Source organism: Zophobas morio, unplaced genomic scaffold, assembly GCF_036711695.1.
Source record: "Zophobas morio isolate AGI-343-1 ecotype UQ-CSIRO unplaced genomic scaffold, CSIRO_AGI_Zmor_V1 ptg000011l, whole genome shotgun sequence".
In the NCBI taxonomy this organism is placed as follows: domain Eukaryota; kingdom Metazoa; phylum Arthropoda; class Insecta; order Coleoptera; family Tenebrionidae; genus Zophobas; species Zophobas morio.
In genome coordinates this window covers 7,406,843-7,412,842 of record NW_026972116.1, presented here as the reverse complement: position 1 = coordinate 7,412,842, position 6,000 = coordinate 7,406,843, and positions in this window count along the sequence as shown.

Here is a 6,000-nt window from a genome sequence, read left to right as displayed (position 1 = left end):
TATTTTCAAATTCATATTAAAAAAAATTGGTCGAAGATTACTTCGAGAGAACTTCCCTCGCCCATAAAGCATAGCTTGTCAAATCCAGCTCTTACGAAAAATTAAAAGATTTGATTTTGCGAATTTTATTGTTAGAGTCAACAGAAACTAAATTAAAAGATGTTTTCTACGAATTGCAATAACCGGATCACAATGCCGACGGTCCAGACTATTTTATTGCTCTGACTTCCACTTATTGAATAAAACACTACGTTGTATTTTGATTTTCGATGTTGTAATTCACATTAGGTTAATTATAACTTGTCTAGATCTAGGGGAGCCTCAGCATCCTCTAGCCTCCCCCTAGCTACGGCCTTGTCAAGGGGTTATGAAATATCGAGAAAATATGAAAGTACCAAATTGTCCGATGGACTACTTTACTGTACGTCCTTAGATTATCGTCGATAAGAAAAACAACTTGAAAGTGTTTATGTTTATACATCGGAAGAATGTCGCGTAGAAATTAGTTTGATTTGAATGAGTACGTCCCCTTAAAACAGAGGATCAAAACTAAGTAGTAAGCTACAATCGACAAAATGTTCTGAATATCATTATTATAATTTTTATTAAATAAAGACGTTTGGATTTTCACATTTTCGGGAAAATGGGGTGACTCGTTCTTAATTTGATCAATAAAAAATATGAATGCAATGATGAATCCCATGTAAAAATTCATTATATTTTGGGTGGCATTTATTAGGCAAAATTTTGAGATAACGTCATGAATTTTTTGGGAGGAATAAACAGATTTATTTTGATTAACAATTTACCATGCTTATAATGACTTCAAAACGTCTACAAGATTTCAAAGCATTCAGTTTTGCAATTCTTGATTTATTCAAGAAAACAAATTAACTGATTTATTAATTTTTTTGAGTCATCCTGTATTACCAAAAGTAAAAAATATTAATGGAGTGATAAATCATAAGTATAGATTCATCATATTTTCTACATTTTAGATATGATTTATTCGGCAAAATTTTGAGCTGACATCATCAATTTTTTGGAGGGGATAAGTAAATATATTTTGATTAAAAATTTATCATGCCTATCATAACCTTAAAACATCTGCAAGATTTCAAAGCATTCAGTTTTGTAGATTCAAAATTAAATTGCAAAATGTTGTTTTATACTTTGGATATTTCGGGTAAAAACTCAACACGGAGTGAGAGATTACATGTGTAGGACGATATTATTTTATACAATTTAAAACCTACGTACAATTTTGAAATGACGGCATCACATTATTGGTGGGAATGATTAGACAAATTTTGGTTAGCGTTTTACTATCTACATGATATTCCTAATGTAAATACAAAATTTGACAACAATCGGCCCAGTACTTTCGGAGATTATCTGTCTAATAAAAATCCGGGACGGCAGATAGACGGACAGACAGACAGACGGAAACGAGAGACCTATTTTTTCGTACTCTAGGAGTCATGGAAGGTCGAAAAAATGGAAAAGTAGAAAATCGGCCGACAGACTCGATTACAATTCGCTTATGCTCGGGAAGTAAAAAAAAATGGACCTCCTACTTTCACTGTATATTATAAATTGTAAATTACAGTGTTACCATCAAATATATTTCAGGGGTATTATTAAAGGCAAGAGAATTTAAATTTATTATAAAAATTTAATTTTAATCATCAGTTAGAAAAAATTTAGGACTGTAGTTGTGACGACGCAGACATGTTTTATTTTATCATCAGAAACAAAAAAAAAATGTCCTAAAATGTCGTTTAGCAAAATCGTTTTGTTTTTATAAGAATAATTTTCGTTATACCTAATACACCGACTCAAAGTTGGATAGATAGAAACGGGCGCCCCATTTTTTCGTATTCTAGGAGTTATATGACGTCGAGAAAACATGAAACTGGTCATTCGTCAAATGGACTCTTACCCTCGACAAGTAAAAAGCATAGCTAAATTTTGTAGATTTCGCTGAGATATATTCGAGTGTTAAATTATAATATTTTAATTTTATTTGAAAACGTATATAAAATACTGTACGTAAGTTGATTTTTAAACAATGGCTGACAATAGGGTGAAATAAAATCCCCAATTATTTTGCAAAAAATTTAATTGACCTTGAATTCTAAAGAATAAATAAAATCTTTTATTGCAATACAAAAGTTGTTAGGGTTATCAACTCCTATTCCAGTGAACTGCCAGCCAGTTCATTAGCATCAATTTTCCTTCATCTCTAAAACAAAACCAATGCCTCGTGCGTTTCAGCGAATATTTGTCAGTAAATATTTATTTAATAAATTTTAATTGGTAGATGACGGAACAGACAAATTAGGGTTACGTTGTAACTTGATTATTGTGTAGAAGGTACACGTAAAGGTTGGAAGGGACTATTCGGTACTTTCAAAAAGTTTTAGCTCAATGGATTTCCAAACAGACTGGCGAAAGGCATATGGAAACGGAAAAGTTGCACCAATGTAGCGAGTTGTGAAACGTCAAAAAGGAGGATTTTGGACATGCGTTACACTTCCATTACCTTCTTAACCGTGCCTTTATTTAAATAATATGCAGTAAAACGTGCGATATATTTCTCCAATTGTAATACATATCTTTATTCGGAAATATGTAGAATACAGATCTGTAGTGTTTCAGGCAACTATCGTCGTGTCTTACAGTAAAACAATTTTTACAAAAACATATATCCATTTTTAAGACGAAAAGCGCACAAATTCTAACCGAAAATTCATTTAGAGTAGTGTTTATTCATTTGTGACGCAAAAAGTTCTGGAACGATCAATTCTACTAGTATATAGGGTAGAATAAAAGATTCGGTTTAGCTGAAAAAGTACTTAAGTTGTAATAATCTTTTTAAATTGATTCATTTCAGCTTCTATACATGGTTTTTTCATTTTTGGATGCAAAATCAAAAACTCCATTCAGAAGAAGCACCAACATATTTCAATAAAAATTTAATAAAAAAATTAACTATAAAATCAGGACATCTTAACTGCAGCCATAACTTTAATTCACACAATGACCTAACTTTAACATGTAAAGAAATTTGGCATATCTCTGTGATGCGACGTCGCAATTCTTCGATATTTCAAATGTCGCCACAAAAGAAAGTCGGGATGCGATAAGCCAGTAACCTATTCAATAAGATCTCTCTTAGAATTACAAAATATTTGAAGCGCGAAAACTCATGATCAGTAATTAATTATTCTGTGCAACAAAAACAGTGACGATAACTGACCGTGTTCTGTCGTTTTTTGGATACGACATCCTTAATAACAACTTGTGTAAATAAAATAAATATAAAAGTGTACGAGAATACGACAGCAAAAATAGATTCAAAACAACATAATACCCCCTAGGAGCTACCTACTATTAGTGCTCCTTTATTTTCGTTCTACCTGTGTGGTACATCATTAACACGCGTTTTCGTACATCACCAACGCGTGTTACTTGTGTTTGAATTTAATTAAATAATAAAGATTACTAATATATGTTAACTGTATGTTTCCTTGATGAACCATTCGTGCTAATGGGTAAATAAGATTACTGTGCAGTATTTCTGACCCTCCGACCTCAGTTAAACTGGTTTTTCCCGGTTTTCTGAAGATTGGTAATTTACTTTTCACAATCGGTCACTGATTTGTCAGAGAAAAAAAAAGAAGCTTACAAAATATCGCAAATAATGTTGTAATTTTAAAGAGCTTCGTTGGGGGGATATGATAGTGATTAACGGTTATCATCGCAATAAAACAATACGGAGAATCATTTTATTTCACAAACACTTGAGTTGACAAGCATGAATTGCAACATGGTCTGATGAGTGATGTCAGGTTAAATAGACGGAGATTAAGTGCGATTACTTTACCATGTATCTAAAAATGATTCCTGTGAATTGTTTACGACTTTAGGTTAGAGTTTTTGCTTTAAGAAAGATTTTTTTAAGAATAAGTAATACTTATTACGTCGTATACATTGTGATTATGACAACTTTCCGAAGTAGAAAGAGAGGAAAAAGAGTAAAAACTAGAACCATTATTTTCTCGAGTACTACAATAAAACAGAATTTTTCAATGGTAATTTGTTATTTTTTTTTACTATAAAATTATGATCACTAAAAAGTGGTAAATACTAAAGATCTTTATTGGGGGGATTTTGATAAAAACTAACGATCACTATCATCACACAATAGTACAATGAGAGAGTTTCCAAAAATAGTAGAATCACACTTACGCGCAGTGGTAGTCATTCATGAAAACAATATCAGTTAAACGTTATAGATCTGTTTCATTCATAAAAATGTTAAGGTAGATAACATTTCGATTTTGAATTGTCTACATCCTGTACACTTTACTATAACCACCACTTAATAAAAGATAACTTGTTATTCTCTGCGATTAATACCTACGTCAAGATGACAGGAAACAGATAAGGTCGCACTTTTAACAAACACCTTTTTCAATGAATTAAGTCGATCCTGTTTTCGTTTCATTCATAAATCCGATCTTTATCAGAAAATAGTATCTAAGTTTTTGTAATAATTGTGCACAAATAGGGGTCGGATAAGATCTTCACACATCCGCTTTTTGAGTGTTTTGACCATTGCACCAACTTGAGTTACATTTACGACTTCGAAAATAGAGCAGATATCATGGAAATAATTCTGATACAACGTTGATACAGGTAGAGAGAAATTTTTCAATGAAAACAAATATGTCATAGTATAATCTAGGATTATGTGGATCTGCACATTTTTTAAATATATATTTCGAGGGAAAAAGAAATATTTAACAATGGTTTTTGAAATGCTGATTGTTTTTGTGATAACGTTCATTTTGATGCGACGCGACGTTTAAATTAAAGGAAGTGTTTGAAGGATAATACTCAGTGTTATATTGGTCTTGCTTTTTTCACAAAAAGGAGTGTAATCACCAAGTTCGTCACTTCATTGGTCCTTTGTAATGCTTAAGTTGAAAGCATGTTAACATTTTAAGTAGGTACTTAAACTGCAGACCTACAAGGTTTTGATAATCTAGTTATTGAAGTGTGTTGCTATAAATCTTTTGTTTTGGCACCTAAGGAACATTTTACGCGTAACTGCGACTTTCGATGAGAGATTATGACAAACGACACCAACAGTGTCAACACCTAATTTTTAAACATTTTGAGGATTACGTCGTTTTAAATTGAAGCCATCGATATATTTTATAGTAACATATTCCGTTCGTGCCATAATTTGGTACTAATCAATAACTGCATGTCGACAGTTGTTTTAAATAATTAATTTATAATTTATGAAAAAATCCTTGATTTTGAAATTTTTCAAAAACTAAGAAGGTCTAAATAAAAAAATATTTTGCTTTTTGCCGGATTAGTCCGGCAATTTTTTTATTTCTGGCGTATCGAAAACCGGTGATGCGTGACTGAGGAACAACCAGGTTTTTTTAATTTTCGGACACCCATTTTCTATATCAGCCTCTTTTAGTTCTTTTCAGTTTCAAAGATGGTAGTATCAGACATCGTAAAATGAGCCATCCTTTATTTGCGTCATGTTCTCATTGTTTAATATATGATAAACAATAAATAAACAAGCCTCTGTTCTAGTTTTGACATAATGCGGAAATCACATTACTGTGCATCATAAAAAAAAGACAAGTGTGTTGGAGCACCTGGCACACATCCGTCTTCTCTTTTCTATTCGTTTTTAACGGAATATAAATGTCTAAAACAAAATTTATGGAATGATTTACTCAACACATCGAAAAAGAAGTCGTTATCAACATCCACTCTAAACCAGTTACGGGGTCAATAATTGAGCATCATTATTAATCTTTATCAAGCCCCTCTGACCATAAAAACTCATAAACCAGAATTTACTGGTTCGTATTGACATTAATATGACTTTCTTTATTATTATTATCGAAAGTCCACTTTGCCCCCCATCAACTGCAAATAAAGAAGAACGCGAATGGCGATTCC